This window comes from Candoia aspera, chromosome 2, assembly GCF_035149785.1.
Source record: "Candoia aspera isolate rCanAsp1 chromosome 2, rCanAsp1.hap2, whole genome shotgun sequence".
NCBI lineage: Eukaryota > Metazoa > Chordata > Lepidosauria > Squamata > Boidae > Candoia > Candoia aspera.
In genome coordinates this window covers 2,473,625-2,497,716 of record NC_086154.1, presented here as the reverse complement: position 1 = coordinate 2,497,716, position 24,092 = coordinate 2,473,625, and the positions used below count along the sequence as shown (strand labels likewise).

At 51.1% G+C, this 24,092-nt stretch overlaps 1 pseudogene; it reads left to right on the top strand.

Annotated features, from left to right (window-relative positions):
* LOC134488870 (H-2 class II histocompatibility antigen, E-S beta chain-like) overlaps positions 1-23,176 on the top strand; it is a 66,546-nt pseudogene extending 43,370 nt beyond the window's left edge.
* The last annotated feature ends 916 nt before the right edge of the window (positions 23,177-24,092 follow it).

Below are 24,092 nucleotides of genomic sequence, written 5' to 3'. Positions count from 1 at the left end.
AAACCGCTGAGCTGTCGATCGGAAGGTCGGCGGTTCGAAACCGCGCGGCGGGGTGAGCTCCTGTTGTTAATCCCAGCTCCTGCTCACCTAGCAGTTCGAAAACCTGCAAATGTGAGTAGATCAATAGGTACCGCTTCAGCGGGAAGGTAACGGCGTTCCGAGTCGTCATGCTGGCCACATGACCCGGAAGTGTCCTATGGACAACGCCGGCTCCAAGGCTTAGAAACGGAGATGAGCACCGCCCCCTAGAGTCGGACTCGACTGGACTTTACGTGAAGGGAAACCTTTACCTTTACCTCACTTTCACCAACCGTCACCGGGGCGCCATCAGTAGATATACCAGGTATGTTGACAGTGGTTAAAGAATCGTTTTAATATCACTTTTACTGCTTCGCACAAATCAAGCGGTTTAGCTGTGTCTTTTAACGGCACCAAGATCGCAGGGATCTTGCGCTGTGCAGGATCTTTGCTGGGGGTCCTTTGGGGGAATTTGAGGGGAGACCAAAAATAAAATATAAATAAAATAAAATATAAATATAAATAAAACATTATTTTATAATATCATTTATATTATAAACAAATACAAATGTAAATAAAAATAAAAATAAAAGTGCAAAATGCAAAATGCAAAATGCAAAATACAAAACTTAATTTAGGCCATGTGCAAGAAATCTGGGAGAGAGTATCAAGATTTTAATGGGCTTCTTTAAACTCTGCCCCCAAATCAGGAACTTTCCAGCTATGAGACGGAAGTGATTCGGCTGAAGGGGAAGCTGGGTCTGTCACGAAAAAGGTGCTTCCAAGGGGGGCTTTCCTCTCAGGCCCCCAAAATTGGCCAAGCAAGGGAGGGGTCCTTGGTGCTCTCCGAGCCTTGCTGGTTTCTTGCAGACGCTCCATGGCCAGACTAGGCAGCCTCTTCAGTGCAAAGGGGGAGTGGGCCCTGCTCTCAGCTGACGTACCGCGGCTTCGATTGGCCTAACAATGTTTCTCAGCCTTGAATCAGCTTCTTCTCAGGCAGGGGGAAAAGTCCCTAAACCATTCCGTAGGACTGAGGTCTGCGTCTTGGTTTAAACACGGAATCAGAAGTATAATTTCTAGATCATTTCCTCTGTTTGTTTGTTTCTTTGTTTGTTGGACTTAGAAGTGCCAGACTCCAAGTAAGTCTGAATAAAGAATAGAGAAGGAAAAGAAGGAAAATGTCCAGAGAAAGGGCAGAAGGACAGGCGACTTTTCAGACCTTTGGAAATTCATTTTTGTCCTTAAAAGGGCCCAGGAGGAAAAGAGGAGGAGAGCCATGGGCTCCTGGCCAGAAAGGGGGACCGGGAGGCCCTTCGATCCATCGATCGATCCATCGATCGATAAGGATCTATTTGGGAGGAGGGAGACGTTGCTGGGTTCCCCCACACCACAAAAAGTCATCTTTGGGCCCTTTTCCAGAGGGGATCAAAGGGATCCCTGATTCCGGGCAGGGAGAGAGTCTGGATCCCGGGAAGGAGAGGAATATTCCGTAGATCTGGGAGCGCAGAATAAAGGAGGAGCAAAGCAGGGCTGCCAGAGGCCCAGAATTTCGATAGCCCAACAAGCCCCTTCGTAGCCCAAACGGAGCCCCAAAAAACTGCAACCCACAAAGAACCAAAATTTCCGCAGCTGCTCTCTAAAACTCGCCCAATTAGGCGGGAAAACTCCATGAGGGAGAATCTCAATACATTTAATGGATTAAGGAAGGGGGGGTCCCTTCTGCATCCCCCCCCGAAGCCCCTCCCTCCCTCCCGGGCTCACCTCTCCGGCCAATCACAGGGCCGCCCTGGAGAGCCTTGTAGTTGTTCCGGCAGAGGCGATCCACTTCGGCCCTCTTGTACTGCAGGATGAACTTATCGCGGTTCCAAGCATCGGCATCGGGCTGCCCCAACGCGGTCACGGCCACGAACTTGCCCAGGTCGCTGTCGAAGCGGTCGTAGATGCCTCTCTCGAGGTAGCGCACCCGCTGCGTCCCGTTCAGGAAGCGGCACTCCCACTTCACCTGATGAAGGAAATGGGCTGCGAGGAGGAGGAGGAGGAGGAGGAAGGCCGTCAGGGAGTCCCAAGCCCATCGCTCTCAGCCGCGACTGGAGGAGGGACCCACGCTGGGAGGGGGAGGGGGAGGGCAGAGGCCTGCTAGGGAGGCCGATGGATGGCCTCTGGAGGGCCCACTGGGAGGGGGAGCCGGGAGGGCCTTTCTCAGCATGAAATTTTCGGCATGAAATCCCTTTCGCTTTCCTTCTCCTTCCTCTTTTAGTGCAACAAACTCTTGAGGCCCCGGAAGGTCCAGCCATGGGGGGGGGGCGAGGGAGGGGCCCCGGCCGTGTCTCGAAAGGGGGTCCCTCTCCGTCCTCCTGGGGGGTGTGGAGGGAGGGGGGGGCAGAGACCCCGCGGAGATCGAGGCTCCTGCAGGCTCCCCCCTCTCTTGCCCTCGGCCCCTTCCCCAAAGTCCCTCCTGGGGGTCCCAGCCCCTTTCCTCCCCCCCCCCCAGCATCAGGGGGACCCTCCCAGCCCCTCCCCCCGCCCAGCCCCCTCCTTACCGGGGGGCTCCTTCCCCGCTTCGCCTCCAGGGATCCGGCACAGCGCCCCCACCAGCAGCAGCAGCAGCAGGGGGACCCCGGCAGAGCCCATGGGGCTGCCCCACATGGGTATCCCAAATAGAGAGGGGAGGGGGACGGAGATGCTCCCAGCCCCCGAGGCGGAATCGGAGGCTCTGGATGGGGGAGGGAGCGTTTTTTCTGAGACTTTGAATTGGGAGTGCCAGAAAGGCAGAAGGACCAATGGGAATTCTCGCTTCTGCAGCGTCATCGGTCTCCGTGCAGAGTCTCTCCTGATTCGCCCGGTGAAGGAGATAGTTCGGAGCAGAGAAGGAAGCGGAGAAAGGGGGAGGGGGATCCTTTCGGTCTTGGGGGGCTGCAGCTCCGGGGGGGTCCCTGCCAGCCCCAGAGGGGACCCCCCTTCCTTGGCCCTCCCCACAACTCTCAGCCAGGCTCTCTTTTTCTCTGCGTGCCTGGAGGGGGTGGACTAGATGCCCTCTGAAGCCTTCTCAAGGCCCCGGGGAACCGCAGGCTGGGGCTGCCGGACTCCGAAGGGGGCCTGGTCCTTCTATCAGGCCAGAGGGATCTGGGGGCCACGGGGGTCCCAGGACCGGCTTTGTGGAGCTAAAACGGGCCAGACATTTGAGCTGCTCAGTATCCTGGGACTGGGGCCGTTTCCTTGGCCGGAAGGCGGCTGCTCTCCTTACGCGTCGGGTGTCCTGTGAACTCGGCCCTTGTAGTCTATTAACCTGGTTTGGGTGTGTGAAAGAGCCAGCTGGTCTTGCTTGTCTGCCCTCGGCCTCATTAAGGGGTTATTTGAGCAATTAAAAAGGCTTCAAACTACAGGGCGCTGCAGGAGGGCTGGAGTTTCACTTCCGCAGCACCAGGCGGCAGGAACAGGCTGAGATTCCTCCCACCCACCCTGTGTAAACAACAACAACAACAACAACACACATACACACACACACACACGGATTAGCTGTGCCAAGGGAATGGGAGGTAGCTGAGGGAGACAGAGCACATCCCAAAGGCTACCTTCTAAAGAAGGAACAGAAGAGAACAGCCTCCTAGTCCTCATGAGGATCAAGCGAATTAGAGCATCTGCGAAGGATACAGTCTGTGCCCCAGCTGGGAAAAGGGGTTCCTTTCCTGGATGCTGAAGGTCCTGTCCCTCCTTGTCTGAAGGCACTGAAACCTTTTTCCTCATGTCTGGGAGAATTTTGACTTCTATTTCATGCAGTTGGGCTCGCTTAACCAGGCCACTCATGGCGCTTGGAGGCCACTTGCTGCCCTCCTGTGGCCCAGGAGGATCTCCCCTGCACAGGTGGCTTGGGGGAACCCGAAAGGCTTAAAAGAGAACAGTTGGAGGGCACTTTGGAGGTCATCTAGCCAACCCCCTCCCAGGCTCACACGGCCTGCTCTCTGGACGGCCCCCCTCCTGGGAGTCCCCTGGCTTGCACCCTGGCCCTGTTTCAATCAGCCCTTGAAACTGGGCTCTGTCCCCAGCCCCAGGGTTAGAAGGGGTATGATTTTAAATCATTGTTGGCTGTTTTTTCTGGAGTTTTGATGACTCTGTGTGTCTTTTCCCTGTATTTTTCTTGTGAGCCATGCAGACTCTACCTGACTGGGACAGCCCATATTTCATTAATGAATAAGTAAACAAACAAATAAATAAGAACGCCACCGATGGCCACCCAGCCCCTGCTGAGGACCCCCAGCCATGGAGAGACTCCATGTCCGGCCGAAATCAGCCTCCTGGTCCGTTGCAGCCTGGGGGCTTCTGCCGGAACCTTCCGACCTTTCGGGGAGGGTCTGCGTGGGGCGGATTGAGAGGAGGAGGAGACGCTCTTTTCCCCTCCCCCAAAGGCTTCCTTGGGCAGTTGGGGGGCCGCCGGGAGAGCAGAGGGCTGGGCTGGGTGGGCCGGGGTGGGACCCTGCATGGCAGGGTGTGGCAGGCAGAAGGAACAACCTCAAGGAATGGGAGGAAGAGCTGCCACCGAGACAAGAGGGCAGATAAAAGCAATCCGAGTCCGGGCCAGAAACGGTAACCTGAGAAAGCATCTCAGGCATGACCCTCCCTGGTGCTCACGAAGATGAAGATGGAGGGCGGGAGAAGTGCATTCAGACATGTAAGATGTAACCTTTCCTGTAACCTTATCAGGAAAGTAGGCTTAGCCTGCAAGGCTGTTTTCTATCTGTTCTTGCAGTGATCCTGTCTTCTCTTCTACCGCTCACCATTTCCAGTTGCTGTTGGTGAACTTACTCTCTGGTCTTAATCCCAGCTCGGAATTGGGGATTATGGGCTGCTCAGAGTTGGCCGATGGGAGCCACTTGTCAGCCTGTGAGGAAGGAAAGAAAGACCCTGGTTGCTCTCCTCTGGGCCCGATCCAGGTTGTGAGGGACACGGACGTTCCCCAAAGATGGTGTCCAGAACTGGAGCCAATATTCTAAGTGGGGCCAGACCGACACGGAAGGGAGACCAACAGTGACGCCTCTTGACCTTGACGCTTGACTTCAGTTGAGGCAGCCGAGGATTGCATTGGCCTTTTTTGCAGCTACGTCACACTCTTGGGTTGCACTCAGCTCGGGATTCCCCCTGGATACTTTCTGTGCATAAAGTTGCCCGTTATGGCCCCCCCATCCGACACTCACGTCTTTGCTTTTTCTCTACGAATGTAGACATTCTGTTGAAATTCCTCTTTCTGGCTGCTGCCCATTGTTGCAGCTCGTCAAGATCTTCCTGAATCTTGACAATCCTCTAGGATGCTTCAGGCTCAGGGGGCACAGTCCCTAAGCTGCCCCCTCAAACAAGCGGGTGGGTCATTAATGGGGGGGCACTGAGCCCTGTTGCTCCTCCCGCCATCCAAGGAAGGCTTGGAAAGCCCATCCTCATGAGCCTGTGGAATTCCTTGGAGAAGACCTGGCTGGCTTTCGCAGGAGAGGAGATCCATCAAGGGCCATGGATCTGGAGGAGGCCGCATTCGCTCCGGATCCCACTTGCAGGGGAAAAAGGGAGGGAGAGGGACGCTCCCCCATCTCCTGCCTGTCATGCCCAGAGATGAGGCTGGCCTGGTGCAGGTGGACCCCCCCCCCGCCCTTTGCTCCCTCTCTCAGGAACAGTGGGGGGCAGAGAGGCCAAATTGTGGCTAAGAACTAGCTGCAGCCCAGACAAGTCTCCTGATAAGAGGAAGGGGGAAAGAACCACGGATTCAGAGATGCAAAATGGGCCTAGAAACAGATGGTAAAACACAGGGCAGGTTAAGCAATAGGCAAATGAGGCTGGGGAGCCCTTGGGGGTAATAAAAGCCCCCCCTCCCCCCAAAAGGCAGGGAAGAGGGTCCGGGCCATTTCTGAAAGAGCCCCACAGTGCCCCCTGGTGGGCAGAGGAGGACCGGCGCTGAGAGGCTCCCCGCCCAGCTCAGCAGCTGATGGTGCCCAGGGTGGTCCAGCTCCTCTTGCGGTCCCCCTTCCCCCATGCTGGAGAGGGCTCCGTGGGCCCGCCCGTGTCCTTGCTGGGCCGCATCAGGGAAGCGGATTCGCACTAGACCCAAAGAGGGATTTCAGCCCCCCAAGCCTAGGTAGCTAGGCAGGGAGGGAAGGGCAGAGGGCAGAGGAGGCCGGCAAGGAAGCCTCAATCTGCGCGATGGCATGGAAGTTGGCCGACTGTTGTAGAACAACCTGAACATCAGTAAGAACTGACTTTGTTGGTCAACATGCAGACCACCGCTAGAGTGAATGCGAGCACAGCCACCTCCTTGACTAGCTAGTAAAAATCCAGACCCCTCAAATTGGAGCCTCTTGGTGAAGAGTAGCTTCTTGAGGTCGCTCTGCTTGTAGCCCCCCAGCTGGTCTGCTGTAGCATTCGCAGGAGTCTCAGGAGGGCTGGTAAGCTTAGGGGGGCAAGAAGCCACCCCAGGGGAGAGCGTAAAGGAGGCTGCCATTCCACGAAAGGGTTAGGCCTGCTGCGGGAAAGGCGGAAGGGCGGTTACAGTGCCAACGTGAGGGATGGGGAGAGGGCCGAATGTGGATGCTGGAACCGAGGTCCTGGCATGCAAGTCCCACACCAGGCAGGAGGCAGAATTCTACGCGCTGCCTTCCCACAACGCGAAAGCCGCCCCGGCTGCAGGACCATTCTGGATCTCAAGGCAACAGGGACCTCGTGCATCAATGCACCATCAGGTGTGTAACCATGAAAGGTGGCTTTGCTCTGAGGGATTTTTCGGGCACAAAAGCCGGCTGGGTGACCTTGGGCCAGTAATAGAGTAGTTTAGTGATAGTTATAGCTTAGTGACCTCCATGTATTAGTTAGAATAGACATAGTATAGAGTAGTAGTAGTAGAGATAGAAATATAGGTCAGTTGGAAATTGTATTAGTTGGTCACCTAGTTAGGGAAAAAGCACCTTTATACTGTGAACAGTGGTTTTCTAAGTGAAAGAAACCCTCCCCCCCATAAAAGGGGTGATCACAGGTCTTCCTCTGCAGTGTCTCATTTGGGAACATCCTGGTGAGTCTGAGTAGACAACCCCTGGGTAACAAACGAACCTGTGCCAAATTGGTGGCAGGGGTGGGATATCCAAACTGGGATTCCCCGTCCAGCTTTAAAGGGGAGTTTGTTCAGACTCACTGGATTCCTGAAACCCGGTACATGAAAAGGAGGGCTTTGATTGCTAAAGGGAGAGAGCTTGGGCCTCGCAGGCCACACACTTTGCAAGCCTTAGCTAGGATACTGGCTGCAGGGAACAGACCCTTGAGAAAATGAGAACTAGAGAACTAGAGCCTTAGAAAACAAACCAGGATGGAAAAGGCGGAAAGGGCTGGAATTCCTGCAGCCACAGAGGAGGCTCCCACCACAGACTCAAGTGTTCGGGATAAGCCAGTGGTTTCACCCAAGGAAAAAGTGGGAAGGCCGGAAAAGGGGCCGGGGCCAGAAACTTGGGCAAACCTGGTCCCGGAGATGTTGAGGCAGCAACTGGAAGGAAGGCTCTTGAGAGGGGCGGAGAAAGGAGACAGGCTGGAGTGGGAGAAAAATGAAAGAGAGGCACGAAAAATGAGAAAGGCGGGATGTAGTATAAGGAAATAAAATAATTTACTCCTCTCTGTCAACTAAACTAAGAAAAAATAACCTAACTACTTCTTATTACTATTGTTTGTTTATACAAATAATATCTGAAAAATAAAAACAAAAATATCCATCTCAACCCTTAAAAAAATCCTGCCGATAAACATATTTAAACAATTATCAAGGTAAACCAAAGCATTTAAGCTAAAGCAAAATAACTTGCCAATATCTTATTACTGTTATATATTTAGCAAAGCCACTTGGTTAACACCCTTTTACCTAAAATGTAAGTGCTATCCAAAGAGCAAACACCTATGTCTAAACCTGAAAGACCACCCTGGCAAACACATTTAAACAATCATCCCACTTCAGAATAAAGCAAAGCATTTACAGGTCTCAGCATTATACACAGTATTTTCTTCTTGTCAAGCTCAAATTTTACAGCCTGCCTTGAAAAGTCCAGATATTCTTCCAGAACCTTCCACCCTTGAAGCCGAATTCTCTTTCGGGGTCTTGATGCAACAGCATCACAGCCCTCTTTCTAGGCCAGAACTCTTTTTTCTTTAAATCTCCACAAGTCACTTTCCTTCCCTTCGTTTTTTGAGCCCACCTCACCAATCCTCATCTTCTTCTTTGGTGAAGCCACTTTGTACCTAGGATAATTTTCAACCCTGTCAGCTTCTCTCAACCGTTCAGACCGTGGGGATTCCACAGGTTCTGAGACAAGGCCCAGAACGTGAGAGACTCCGAGGTAAAACTCTGTAAAACTCGCTTTAATTTCCTCCGTAGCTCTCTAGTGACTCAGGGAGGTAAAGCCCACTAAGACTGAAACTGAAGACTTCCCCGGCTGCCTTTCCTCAAAGTAACCAATCCAGGAAATAGAAGCAAGAAGGGTTCCCACGGGAAAGTAGAAGCAACTAGGTCGGAATTCCAATCCACAGATTCAACGAAGTGGGTAAAACCTTTTATAGTCCTCAAAACTCATTTTGTTTAAAAAAGAAAGCAAAAAGACAAAACTGAATGAATATTATAGTCATAAAGGAGGACGATCCTTTCCGGGTGTAACCCGTCCATGAAACAGAGCGATCGGTCATTCCTGGGGCCATTTTAAATGAGTCTCAAGGGGCAGCTTTCCTGATAAGCTTTTCAATTCCCCCTTTGTGTCTCTCCTTCTGTGAAGAGGCAGAACAAACAAGGCAGTTATTTTCATGGAGCTGGGGGTCAGCCATCAGGTCCTCTCTGTTGGCATTTCTTTGTTTTTTGCACAGACCAAGCAACTAGGTTACCATGGTAATTGATACTTTCTTAAGTATCGGCAGGGTGAAGAGGCTGAACTTAATTGTCCTCAGTTTGGGTGTTTAAAAAAAGCTGCATTGCCTGGGGGAGGAACTTGCCTGGACTTGTTTTAGTTTCACTTTTGTAGCTTTCCAGCACAGCCTCTCTTCCCAGTCCTCTCTGAGCACATGGGAATGCACGGCTTGTAAAATACTTTTTTGTGCTTTCTGTAAATAGGTTTATTTTTATAGAAATGCCTGGTGTGTGTGATTTTTCTGATCTCTCGGGCCAGATGCTTTCCAGCACACTCGGACACTCTCCCCATGTGGTCAGAAAAGGTGGAGCTGCAATGCCACCACCTTCTCAACCACTTTTCCTGAAAAGGGGAGGTGGGTGACTGGATGAAAATGATCCAGCACAGTAGGGTCAAGTGATGGCTTCTTGAGGAGGGCGTGTCCCAGCACCTCCTTAAAGGCAGCCAGGAACACTCCCTCCCTCAAGGATGAATTCACCATTGCCTGGACCCAGCCACACATCACCTCCCGGGCTGACGGGTGCTTGGGGCGGGACTGGATTGAAGGCAAGGCTTTTAAGTTTGTATTTGGCGCGCTTTTGCTCATTCTCAGCTTTCTCTGTATTTGCATACTATTCCTTTAATAAATCAGTTATCATTAAGCTCGAGCTTGTGAGACTGAGTATTTGGGATTAGGCAACCATTACATAAAGCTGAGAATCATTTAATTCATCTTCCGCTAGCCCCATCCAAACTTTGGGTGAAGAGGAGCGCTAGCGATGATCGAACAGCAACTTCGCGTGAGTGAGGGGAGCGAGGAAGAGCCGGACTCGATGAGGACTCTGGCCGCTCCAACGTTGAGAAAAGCGGGAAGCTCAATTGGATGAGTTATTGTTGGCAATGCAGGACACCATCAGGAGTGAACCCCAATCCGTAGGGGAAGTAGCACCGGGGAGGGGATCTCCACAACCATCCTGGGAGCACGAAATCCCCTTATCACCGAGGGTGGTGGTGACCAACAGACCCGTAGAAGAGCCTGTCACTCCTGCATGCATAAAAGCAATAGAGGACAAAATGGATATGATAGTGACCATTTTAAAGGATATCCCCAGGGGCCCGGGGTCACTTCAAGAAGACTGGGAAGAAGATCCTTCCCAGCTGGCTTACCCAAGAGAAAGGTCCCTGCCACCCAGGGGAAGGAGCAAGACTCGGGCTTCCCGACAACTGGGGGGAAGAGAGTTGAGAGTACCCAGAGATCGGCCACCACTGGGGGCTCGACGTGCGTTGATGTTTACGGAGCCACCACAGCCAGTGGAACCGGTAAGAACCTTCCCACCCTTTGGGGTGAAGTTTGATGGGGACCCTGCCACGCTTTCCTTCTTCATTACAAATGCCAGGCATTATATGGAGGATTGGGGGCGAAGTTTTCATTCAGAACAGGGCAAAATCAATTTTATTGCCAACAAGCTGAAAGGGAGGGCAGCTGATTGGTATGTACAGCTATGCCAAGCAGAGGCAACGGAGTTAGAGGACTTTGATGAGTTCCTGTGGTCGCTCAAACAACACTTTGAAGACCCTTTGGCTCAAGAGACAGCAAAAAATGCCCTGAGAAAACTTTACCAAGGAACCCTCTCTGTTGCCAACTACGCTCTGGAATTTAAAGCCTTGTCGGGAAAAGTGGAAGATTGGTCCCAGTCAACTTTAGTAGAAATGTTTAAACAAGGGCTGGAGCCGGAAATCCTCCGTTGGGCTCTGGGAAGAGACGATCCTAAAACGTTATACGGATGGATTCAGTTGGTGGGCAGTGCAGAAAACGCTCTACAAATGTATGCCCATAGCAAAGAACTGAGACAAACCCAAGTCGCAAAGGGGGCTCGTGCGACTGGATTTCCGAGCCGCCCTAAACCAAAAACTTGGGAGGAAGAAAGAGAACGACGTTTTGCGAAGGGTCAGTGCCTGAGATGCGGAAAGGACAGACATCGTGCCACTTCGTGCCCAAGACGCCGACCAGAGGAACGGCCAGCGAAAACGTCGGGAAAGTCGCCCGCTCTGCCGTGCAAAATGAAGGCTGCCATCGCTGAGCTCGACCCTCCAGAACTTCCATTTGGGGAAGAGGAAGAGGAATTACAGTTTGACCAGCCGGCGGGAAAAGGTTACCACCTGCCCTGAAGGGCGCCGTTGGGCAGGTGGAAGAAACCGGGCGCAACCACAATTTCACTGAAACGGAGAGACGCTGGCATGTTTGGGAAAAAGAGGCTTTTGCCGTAAAAACAGCTTTGGAAACCTGGCGACACTTATTGGAAGGGGCTTCCAACCCCTTCGAGGTGTGGACTGACCATAAGAACTTGGAAGCATTAAGCACCAGTCGCAAACTCAGCCCTAAACAACTTCGCTGGGCTGAATTTTTCAGTCGCTTTGATTTCGCCCTTAAATTCATACCAGGCAACAAAAACTTTTTAGCTGATGCTCTGTCACGCAGACCCCAAGACGCTGGCCCAGGGTCAACAATACAAGGTACAGTGTGGACAGAAAAGCAATTGAGTTTGGCAGCGGTGACACGCAGCCGGGCACGAGTGCAACAGACTCAGCCCCAAGCCGCTCCGCCTCCCTCCCGTCCAGCACGCTTGCCGATTCCCTCAGATTTGAAACAACAGTTGCTTTTCCACCTCAAAACTGATACTTGGTTGCAAGCAAACCTACACACTGTAACTTTCACTGACAGTTTTGCCTGGCGGAACGATCATCTCTATGTCCCTGAGGCGTTACGAAAAACGATCCTCCAGCACTGCCACGATGACAAGTTGACTGGACATTTCGGGTACCTCAAAACCCTTCACTTGCTTAGGCGCCAATTCTGGTGGCCATCTTTACTAAAGGACCTTAAAGCATATGTCACTGCATGCCCTGTATGCGCCACAACAAAGCGCAAAACTGGCAAGCCACAGGGGCTCCTGCAACCCGTTGCAACCCCATCCTTCCCATGGCAGGACATATCAATGGACTTTATTGTAGACCTCCCACCCAGTCAACGAAAAACCGTCATTTGGGTGGTCAAAGATTTTTTTTCTAAACAAGCCCATTTCATACCATGTGCCTCCATCCCTACCGCACAACAGCTGGCACGCCTATTCCTCGTTCACGTGTACCGCCTTCACGGAATCCCCTCCCGTTTGGTGAGTGACAGAGGCACACAATTTACGTCACACTTTTGGCGGGCATTTTTGAAACTCCTTGGCACCAAACAAGCCCTTTCAACTGCTTGGCATCCGGAAACGGATGGATCTACTGAAGCCGTTAATTCTACCCTGGAACAATATTTGCGGGCTTTTGTCAATTATCAGCAGGACAACTGGGTGGACTTACTCCCTTTTGCTGAGGTTGCCTACAACAACGCCGTTCATCAAAGTACTGGTCAAGTTCCCTTTAAGGCTGTTTTCGGGCGTGAGTTCATCCCAATACCCGAACTCCCGCACTCGCAACCACTCCCTGCTTCTCTCACTGACTGGGCTGAATCTCTCAAAGACTCGTGGAACAATATTCAACAAGCTCTAACCCACTCACAGGCCACCTATAAAAAACACGCAGATGCCAAGCGCTCCCCTGAGCCTACTTTTGCTGTGGGTGATAAAGTCTACTTATCTACAAAATTCCTCAAGTCACCACAACCCTCGAAAAAACTTGGCCCTAAGTTTGTTGGTCCTTTTCCCATTGTTGCACAAATTAACCCTGTTACTTTTAAACTCGATTTGCCCCATAACCTCAAACGTTTACATCCTGTTTTCCATTGCAGCTTGCTCAAACCGTATCTGCAGTCCGACCGCTGGCACCCCCAACCAGCCCCACCTCCTCCAATCATGATTGATAACCAGCAACACTTTGAGGTGGCCGACATCCTCGACTCCCGTCGCCAGCGCTCTACTTTGCAGTACCTCGTTCGCTGGAAGCATTTCCCTCATCCCGAATGGGTTTCTGCTACAGATGTTCGCTCGCCTCTCCTTGTCAGCCGTTTCCACTCTGCCTACCCGGACAAGCCGGCTCCTTAGCATTTTTCTGGGGGGGGGGGCGATATGTCATGTTCCCCGTTTCAATGTTTTGTTCACATCGTAACGTTTCACATGTCACACCCTTTCTCCGTGTATATTCAGCTTGCTCTTTGCTGGTATTTTCCATTCGTGCTCTCTGCTTTGTTTTGCAACATGTATGTTTGGGTTTGCACTCCTATTCAAGGTTACTTTCCCAGGCGTGTGTAACGGTTCCTAGAGTTCCACCACACTTCCTCCCAGAATCCTCTGGAGTTGCAACACCACCACATTCACAACCACCTTCCCTAGAAAGGGGAGGTGGGAGACTGGACAAAAGTAGTCCAGCACAGTAAGGTCCAGCAATGGTTTCTTGAGGAGAAGATGCACCAAGACCTCCTTAAAGGCAGCCAGGAAGACTCCCTCCCTCATCTGGACCCAACCACACGTCACCTCCTGGGCTGCCTTCTCGATGACAGGTGGTGGCATTCACAGACCGGAGAACCCTGTTCACTTCCTCAGGCCCAACAGAATCAAACTCTTCCCAGATAACTGGGTAAGCACGCTCCCCAGGGATCTCCACAGACCACGCCTCATGCTCGGAGTCCAACTTGGAACAGATCGGAGCGATTTTATCCTGCAGATGCTCAGAAAACTCCTCTGTACAACCCTGTAGGTGGATCACTAGGCCCACCTTTCCCAAAAGGGAGTAAGTGATCTTAAACAGGGCCGTTGGGCGGCATTCTGCAGGTGCAATAAGAGCAGAGAAATATTGAGGTTTCACCACTCTTATCACCACCAGGTAGGCCTTAATAGCAGCTGTAACCCGTGTTCGGTCGGATTCGGTCTTTATCTTCCTCTGGCAGCGCTTTAGACATCTCTTAGTCCTTTTCAAAACCCTCAGCTGCTCCGTAAACCACGGGGAGTGTCAGGTTGGGTGGGACAAGATAGGTCACACAGGCGGGATCCTGTCCAAAGCCCTGGCTGCTTCCCTGTTCCAGGCTGCAGCCAGGGCCTCCTCTGGACCGTGCAGCAGGTCCTTGGGTATCACCCCCAGCTCCCTCTGGAGCCCAGCCAGGTCCATCAGTGTCCGGGGGCAGACCAAACTAATGGGTCCAGCCTCCCTGTGGAGGGGGTGGTGTAAGAGAAAGACAGGTGGACACTGTCTCAAGCCAGGTCCCGAATAATCTGGGACAGGCCCGTGGCTGCCACGGTCGCCATGAACTCCCGAGCCCCTCTGAGGCCTGCCCCAAGGACAGCAGGTTGGAGTCCCCCAGAACTGTCAGCCTGGGGAACACCACCGCCAACCCCGAGACAGCTTCCGGTAGCTCAGGCAGGGAGGTGGCCATGCAGCAGGGAGGTTGGTACAGTAGCAACACTCCCAGCCGTTCTCAGGAACCCAACTTGAAAAACAGGGTCTCACAACCGGCCACTTGTGGAGCAGCACCCCTGGTCAATAGAGGCCATTTGAGACCCCTGGTTGGTGAAGGCAGCCGGGGAGGTGATATGTGGTTGGGTCCAGGCAATAGTTAAAAGAGGCCATTTGAGACTGCTGGGTGAAAGCCACCACACTTCCTCCCCTGCCCTGGTGTCTCAGCTGGTACCAAACCATCAACCTGGTCAGGCACATCTCCGAAAGGGGCAGCCCCCCTTCTGGGGCCAGCCAGGTCTTGGTAATACACGCCAGGTCTGCCCCTTCCTCCATGATCAAATCAGATATGAGTGGGGCCTTGTTGTTGACTGACCTGGCATTGAGAAGCAGCAGCTGGAGACCAGGGCCCCCAAGAATCTGCTGTCCAGGGCCTGGGTCTGATCCCAGCGGGCTGAGACACGCCACCAGTAACAAACACCAGGGGCATCTTCCCCGAAGATGGCCCGCCCTCTGGTTCCCATCATAGCATCCCCGGCCTCTCACCACCTCAACAGCATAACCTGCCCTACAGCCCCCAGAGTGTCCAGGCCCAGGTGCCTCCAGTCCTGGACCTCCCAAATCCCTGGTTCGAAACAGGGTCCCTTCCCCCACTCATACGTCCTCGTACACACTCACTCAACCACAGGGCAAGGGCAGGCCCACCAGCACACCAGCTCACACTCACACCTAACCGCCACCCACACGTTCACTGTGCCCCCCTCAGCCTCTCCCGCTGGTCAATAGGGGGGCATCTCATAGACTCCTACCCACCCCCTGTCTCTCACCCAGGCGGTGAGTATTCTTACATAAAATCATATGATCCCGGACTCCCACACACACCCGGGAGGGAATACCTCACTCACACCGGAGGGACCCTAATAGCTTTCCACCATCTCTGGGTAAGTTGGGCGGGGATGACCAGGCACTCAGATCCAAGTCACCCCTGCTCACCACCAAGGCCGACTACACCGAGGCCCACCATGCCGGCTGGGTCCCCTGTGCTGCTGGAATCCGCTGACTGTGCTCCATGCCGTCCCCCCTCCTCCAAGGGGCAAAGGGACCCAGAGAATACCAGGCCCACCACCCCACTCTACCAAAGGCCTCTGTGCCACCAAGTCTCACCACGCCGCCAAAATCCGCAGGAGTCTGCCATGCCACAGGGATCCGCCGAGGCTCACTGCGCTCTATCACTCCGTCCAGGGGGCTCCCTCCGGCTCCAACATCTACAGATAAGGTCTAGGGATCAGGGGGACCCTCAGAAATCTCTCCCCAAAACCCCAACTAGCAGAGTGGGGGCTAGGGGTCTGGGTTCAAAAGAAACCGGGAGTCTCCCCCTTAGAGCGGCAGTCGGCATCCATTTCCCGTCACATTTTTTAGACTGTGTGCAGTAGTTGGATGGAAAATCCAGTGTACATGGGAATACATTGTTTCTAAATGGGAAATGATTGAATGGGTGGAATTTTTGTAACCCCCTTTGCTTTCACCTCAATAAATCTTGATAAAGATAACTCTGTAAGAATCATGCTGGACATCAGTTTAACCTGGTAACAGTGGCTAATTGGGGGCAGGGGGGAGTCAAAAGAGACGAGATGGCAGCGGTGGTAGCCAAGCTTCCACCATGTTGTATGTTTGCCAAAATCAACTCACGTACAAAGTAGTAGAGCTTCAATCACACTGTCTTGACAGTCTTCTTGCCTGTTTGACTTCAGTTGAGGATGTTGCTGCTGACTCTTCATCAAGCCGTCCACTTAAGAAGTTGGTTTAAATGACATCTACTGTGTTTGCTGACTCTTGACGCAGCCAAGCAGATCCCAAAAAACAGGATTAAACAGTAGCAATCACTGTATTAAAACTGTCCCTGAACATTATCAAAAAAGCTGTTCTAAGGTCTCCCACTCTGTTTAGGGGCATCTTTTGTTCCCCTGCTAGAAACAGCTGCAGCAGAAGAGCTACCCCATCTGCACACGGGGATGACCCCTCCGGACAGCTGCTCCAGGCCAAGGAAGCTGAATCCCAGCAGAGCCAAAGGGGATCTTGTGCAGCCCACAGAGGCCCGTCCAAAATGTTTTCACCCAGAGGATACGGCCACAGGGCACGCGAGCGTTGGCTGCAGCCCCGTCTTGCAGCCCCCTTCTCTCCCATGTAGATGGACACCACCTGGCAATCCCTGACTTTTCCAGTCTTGCCTTTCCAGTTCCCTTTTCTCCTCCTTCAGATGTGAGCTTTGCACTCCCAGGTAAGTGGGACCAGCCATTTGTTTGCATGTTGCGCAGGAAGAGCAATATTATGTTCTGAGGCTCAGAAGAAGATGAGTCCTTTGACGTGAAGCGAGATGAATGCTCCAATCGGAGCACTTTCTATCCTGCATAAGTTCTTCCCCATGTGCTCCCTTTGATGCAAGTCACATCATGATTAAAGTTCTATTCAAATTCCAAACATCGACGAGGTGTTTTCCCCCTAGTCTAGGCTTGTTGTATTGTGGGAAGAAGCGTGCAGCAAAGAGAATGTTCATGTCCCTCCCTTTCCTTGTACCGCTTAAGGACCCTTCCCTTCCCTTCCCTTCCCTTCCCTTCCCTTCCCCTTCCCTTCCCTTCCCTTCCCTTCCCTTCCCTTCCCTTCCCTTCCCTTCCCTTCCCTTCCCCGGCATGTGGCCTTTAACAGGATTGCAGCTCAGGGGAGATGTGGTGGTGAACAATCAGCCTGTGGAATAGCCTGCAAGATGAACCGGTGAGTCTCCTTCAGGGACGGTCTTCAAAGAGAGGCTGGAGGGCATCGGTCAGAGATGCTCTGGTGGAGCCCGCATGGAACCGGCTGTTGGGCTGCTCGATGTCTAAGGTGGCTTCCAACTGAACGATGTGATGAAAAAGGAAGATAGAAGAAACAGAGCGGAACGAAGCAATTAGAGGAAGGGAAGGAGAGAAGGAAAAGAGCCCAGAAGAGAGCTGAAGCCACCGGTGCAGAGCTGAGAGGAGCAGCAGCAACTCCAGATGGCAACTGGTGGGAATGGCAGCATCGGGACCTGGACTGGAACTGCTGCAAAGCATGGCAGCTGGGTGACAACAGACCAGTAACCGTTGGGGGTGGGCAGCAGAGTCTTGCGCTGGTTCGCCTCCTTCCTCCAGGGCCGGTCCCAGTCGGTGTTGATAGGGGAGGAGAGATCGGCCCCACGGCCCCTTCTTTGTGGGGTGCTGCAGGGATCAGTACACTCCCCTCTCCTTTTAACATCTACGTGAAACCGCTGGGTGAGATCATTTGTCACCATGGGATGAGCTCTGCTGATGATACTCAATTGTACACCTCCCTCCCGGGTGAAGTAAGTGACGCCGTGACCACCCTCTCCGAGTGTCTGGGGGCGGTGGGGGCCTGGATGGGGAACAACAGGCTTCGACTGAGCCCCAGTAAGACGGAGTGGCTGTGGATTAAGGGCACCTCGTGTCCCAGGAACTTGTCATCTCTAGTGCTGGATGGGGTCGCACTGCCCCAGACAGACCCGGTGTGTAACGTGGGGGTCCTCCTGGACTCACGACTCCTGCTCAAAGACGACGGCATCCCAGCTGAACTGTTCAAAATCTTGCAAGATGATGCTGTCAAGGTAATGCATGCTATATGCCAGCAAATTTGGAAAACACAAGAATGGCCATCAGACTGGAAAAAATCAACTTATATCCCCATACCAAAAAAGGGAAACACTAAAGAATGTTCAAACTATCGAACAGTGGCACTCATTTCACATGCCAGTAAGGTAATGCTCAAGATCCTGCAAGGTAGACTTCAGCAGTTCATGGAGCGAGAATTGCCAGATGTACAAGCTGGGTTTAGAAAAGGCAGAGGAACTAGAGACCAAATTCCCAATATCCGCTGGATAATGGAAAAAGCCAGGGAGTTTCAGAAAAACATCTATTTCTGTTTTATTGACTATTCTAAAGCCTTTGACTGTGTGGACCATAACAAATTGTGGCAAGTTCTTAGTGGTATGGGGATACCAAGTCATCTTGTATGCCTCCTGAAGAATCTGTATAACGACCAAGTAGCAACAGTAAGAACAGACCACGGAACAACAGACTGGTTTAAGATTGGGAAAGGAGTACGGCAGGGCTGTATACTCTCACCCTACCTATTCAACTTGTATGCAGAACACATCATGCGACAAGCTGGGCTTGAGGAATCCAAGGCTGGAGTTAAAATCTCTGGAAGAAACATTAACAATCTCAGATATGCAGATGATACCACCTTGATGGCTGAAAGTGAAGAGGAACTGAGGAGCCTTATGATGAAGGTGAAAGAAGAAAGTGCAAAAGCTGGTTTGCAGCTAAACCTCAAAAAAACCAAGATTATGGCAACCAGCTTGATTGATAACTGGCAAATAGAGGGAGAAAATGTAGAAGCAGTGAAAGACTTTGTATTCCTAGGTGCAAAGATTACTGCAGATGCTGACTGCAGTCAGGAAATCAGAAGACGCTTAATCCTTGGAAGAAGAGCAATGACAAATCTAGATAAAATAGTTAAGAGCAGAGACATCACACTGACAACAAAGGTCCGCATAGTTAAAGCAATGGTGTTCCCTGTAGTAACATATGGCTGCGAGAGCTGGACCATAAGGAAGGCTGAGCGAAGGAAGATCGATGCTTTTGAACTGTGGTGTTGGAGGAAAATTCTGAGAGTGCCTTGGACTGCAAGAAGATCCAACCAGTCCATCCTCCAGGAAATAAAGCCAGACTGCTCACTTGAGGGAATGATATTAAAGGCAAAACTGAAATACTTTGGCCACATAATGAGAAGACAGGACACCCTGGAGAAGATGCTGATGCTAGGGAGAGTGGAAGGCAAAAGGAAGAGGGGCCGACCAAGGGCAAGATGGATGGATGATATTCTAGAGGTGACGGACTCGTCCCTGGGGGAGCTGGGGGTGTTGACGACCGACAGGAAGCTCTGGCGTGGGCTGGTCCATGAAGTCACGAAGAGTCGGAAGCGACTAAACGAATAAACAACAATAGATGACTGCCACCTTTGGCTGCAAAGGATGTAGTCAATCTGATTTCGGTGTTGTCCATCTGGTGAAGTCCATGTATAAAGCCGTCTCTTAGGTTGTTGGAAGAGAGTGTTTGTTATGCAGAGTGAATTCCTTGGCAAAATTCTATCAGCCTATGTCCTGCTTCATTTTGTTCTTCCAGGCCATACTTACCTGTAATTCCAGGTGTCATTTGACTGCCCACCTTAGCATTCCAGTCTCCTGTGATGAAAATAACATCTCTTTTAGGCGTGTTGTCCAGTAGGTGCTGCAGATCCTCATAGAACTGCTCTACTTCAGCTTCTTAAGCATCTGTGGTTGGGGCGTATATTTGGATCACTGTGATGTTAGATGGCTTGCCCTGAATTCAAATTGAGGTAATTCTATCATTTTTTGGATTGTATCCAAGCACTGCTTTAGCCACTTGACTATTAATTATGAAGGCTACTCCATTTCTTCTGTGGTCCTCTTGTCCACAGTAGTAGATCTGGTGGTCATTTGATGTGAAGTGGCCCATTCCAATCCATTTCAGTTCACTGACGCCCAGAATCGATCTTTAATAAATGATATTATAAAATAATATTTTATTTATATTTTATTTTATTTATATTTTATTTTTGGTCTCCCCCTCAAATTCCCCCAAGGACCCCCAGCAAAAATCCTGCACAGTGCAAGATCCCTGAGATCTTGGTGCCGTTAAAAATATATTTATTCCTAAATAAATGTATTCCAGCATGGCTTCAACATCGTTTCAACAAAAAACAGAACCCAAAAAAGAAAGGAAAAAAAGAAAAATCGCAGATGAAGGAAGAGTATTCAGTCAAAAATGGACAGATGAGTACTTTTTTGTCAAGACAAATACTAAGGCACTGTGCTTAATTTATAGGGAAATGTGTCAGTTTTCAAAGACTACAATTTGAAATGGCATTATACGGAAAAACATGCTGCCAAATTCAAAGCATATCAAGGAATTTGTCGTAATGACAAATTAGCAGAACTGAAAAAAAGTCTATCGTCTCAACAATTTTTTTTCAAAGAAGTCACAACTCATAAGGACTCTATTGTAAAAGCTAGTTATTTGGTAGCAAATCTAACTGCAAAAAATCAAATCCATTTACCGATGGTGAGTTTATTAAGCAATGTATGGAAACCGTGGCGGATACAATTTGTCCTGATAAAAAAAGCAATTTTTCTAAAATCAGTTTGTCTCACCAGACTATAGCCAGGCGAACTGAAGCAACATGAAAATCTATCTTGAGGTGTTTGAAGGGTAAAGCTGCTACTTTCAAACTTCATGCTTTGGACGACTGGGGAAGGGAAGGGCAAACCACCCCGCTAAAGCCTGCCAAGAAAACGTCCCGGAAGTGGCCTCCCCCCGAGGGTCAGACGTGACTCGGTGCTTGCCGAGGAGACCTTTCCCAGCTGCTCTGGCGATGGATGAAAGTACCGATGCTCCAGATACGGCTCAACTTGCCACTTTTATTAGAGGCGTTGATAACGAATATAACGTCACTGAAGGAATGGCTTCTTTGGTGCCGTTAAAAGACACAGCTAAACCGCTGGATTTGTACGAAGCAGTAAAAACGATATCAAAGCGATTTTCTTTAACCACTGTCAACGTACCTGGTATATCTACTGATGGCGCCCTGGTGACGGTGGGTGAAAGTGGGGGACCTACAAAATTGATAGAAGGGGATGCAAGTGCCACCGGGCAAGTCATGTTTGATGAAGTATCACTGCGTTCTACATCAAGAAAATTTGTGTGTGAAAGCTTTAAAGGTGGATAATTTTTGGCTTGGGGATGTTGATTTGGTATCCAGAGAATTGATGGATTGTTTTCACCCACTGCCTTATTGCCCCTTGTGGCTCTGTGGTGGTGAATGCCACATCACGTGCGGGGCTTATTTTACTGCACGCTGACAGAAGGAATTACAAGGAATGGGGAGTCAAAGGCCTTTTCTGCGTGTAGAAAAATTAATGCTGCTTTCCTTCCTTCTGGCTGAGATGCTCTCTTAGGTCAATTGCAACCTGCCATCGTTCTGGATGTTTCTTTTCGGAATAGAACCTGTTCGGTCGATGTGTCTTTTGTGTGCCACACGAAATGCTTTTCTTCCCCGGTCAGCGGCATCGGCTCAATCTCTTGTGCTGGTTCATTGTTGCTCCCAGCGGTTCCTCCTCACGTCCTTTACACTCTTGAGCCCGGCTGGACCTGGTGCTTTTCCGGGTCTGCTTTTTTTTATTGCCACTTTTGTTTCTTGGATAGTTGCAGGTTTGCTTAGTATATGTCCACGTTGGGCATTAAAATCCTTTGATAACCAGCCTTCCAAGATATTTCTTCAGGGCAGCTTCATCGATGTCAGCCATAGAATATAATTATTTTGAAAAAGCTGCCAATTCTTCCATGATTTCTGATCGTTGGTGTAACAATTGCTGATCTTGAATGTGTTTCTTTCTTTTTTCAAAGCTGAAAGGCAGGGAGGTTTCCTGGTTTATTCGCATGTTCAAAGTTCTTTTGTTTGCCAATTTTATGTTCTCTTGGCATTCTTCCATTTCCAGTAAGTTAGCTTCTTGCCATTCTTTCATCGGGTGTCTTTTGGGGTTACGTCTGCGCTCGTATTTTGGCATCTAATTGTTCCTCCCTTTTAGTATTTTCTCCTCTTTGTTTTGCTGTCAGTTTAATAAACAGCCCCCCATATACCCTTTCCTTGTTTCCCGAAAGGTTGTGTCAGAGATTCCTGTTTACTTTGGAAAAGAAATGCAATTCCTCCTGGCATTTCTGTAGGATGGAGCCATGAGGTCGCAACCCATCATTCGTCTCCCCTCTGAAAGGAAGTTTTGCTCCAGAGCACCACGGAAATAATATCGGATTACGCTCCGTGAATGTCCTTGGAGGGATTTGCCCCTCGTGAATAGGGGGTGTTAAAGTCTCGGAGGCCAAACAGGCGTCTCTTCCGGAGTCGGACTGATGCCTGGCCGGGAAGAAGGTCCGGCCTCCCTTGGTTGGGTTTTGCGGTCTCCAAACGTCCATCGGGGCCAGTCCACGTTTCCTGCCTTGAGTCAATTTATCTAAATTCAGACCTGAGAGCCCACTGGTGTCTCCAAAGACAACATTTCACCTTCTTCCAATTCTGTTAATTTTTGAAAAAATCTTCTAGAATCAATCTTTGCTCTTATTTGGTAGAGACCAAGTTTATTATTTTGTCTCCATTCCGTAATTTAAAAATTAAAATCCTTCCTGCTTTTGGCCCTGCTGATTCTCCCACGTCCCTCCTTCTCCTCCTGCTTCCCCCCCAGCCAAGCCCACCGTCACCATCTCCCCCACCAAGGCGGACCCCGCGTCCCCCAACACCATCCTCCTCTGCACCGCAACGGGCTTTTACCCCCTGGAGGTTGACATCCAGTGGCTGAAGAACGGGCGGCCTTCGGGGAGGAGCTGCAGAACGGAGACTGGACCTACCAGCGCCAGGTGATGCTGGAGACCTGGCCCGAGCGGGGGGACGTCTACGCTTGCCAGGTGGGGCACACCAGCCTGGAGGCCCCTGTCACTGTCCAGTGGGGTAAGCCCCTCCCTGCCCTCCCTCTCTGGGGACGCCATCCTGCCCGAGAAGGGGGCACCGCTGGGGCTGGCAAGACCCTTCTGGAGTGCAGAGCCAGAATGGACCCCCTGGAGGAAGCTGGCCCTGATCCTCCTGCTCACGCCGGGCTCCTTCTCCGTCTCCCTCCCCAGAGCCACGTTCCTCCAACTCTGCCAGGAGCAAACTCTGGACGGGGGCCGAGGGGGCCGTGCTGGGCGTGGCCTTCCTGGCTGTGGGGCTCTCCCTCTACCTGAAGAGCAAGAAAGGTGAGTCTTTGGGGCTGGATAAGGAGAGATGGGGAGGGGATCATGTAGGGGATGCATCTGATCAAGATGGCATAGAAGGTCTTCCTGGACCGCCCCAGTCCCAAGGCTGGTGGCCCCACTGAGCCACCACAGATCCTCCGATGGCACCGAACAGCCATAGAAAGAGGGAAATCCTTGGGGGGATCCCTTGAGGGCATGATCCTGAGTAATCCGTTGCCCAGATTGATCGGAAATTTCTTTAGAAAGCTTTATTCTTGGAGAGGCTGTAAGAGACTATAATGCAACATATTATGGGCTATCGATTGAGAGTGGGACCCCTAAGTGCTCCAGACCTTTTTCAGTATTGGTTGTCTCTCTCTCTCTCACTTTCTTTTCAGCAACCTCCATCCAACAACCTGCAGGTGAGCACTTTGCATTCCCCTCCAGTAACTAACGGGTTTAATTCTGTCTTCTCCCCAAAAATACCTCTTAAGTAACTGCAGGAGCCTTGAATGATGCTCAAATCCTCCATGCTGGCAATTGGGCTCCTTTAGCTTCTGCAGAAAAACTTTCCAAGATTATCTGGATCCCCCAAATCTTTTTCTGAGGTCTTTGGTCACTTTTTCTTCCAGGGGACCCCAAAAGGTGATGCAATTAAAAACAAAAACACACAACACTAAAACCTTGTTCAGGATGTTTCCCACTTTTGGGGAAGTGCAAAAGGGAAGGAAAGGAGGGGGACCATTCAGGTCATTGGGGGAAGGGGAAGGAGCACCCCAAATTTGTGTGCTGCCCTTCCTACTCACCCCCCTTTGCCATTTCACATAAGTTCTGGTAAGTTGCACCAGGCTCCGTCCTTTCCTGCCACCCCCATCATAGCACCACCTTCTGGACCTGAGTTCATTGAAGGAAACGAGGGAGGGGTCAAGCC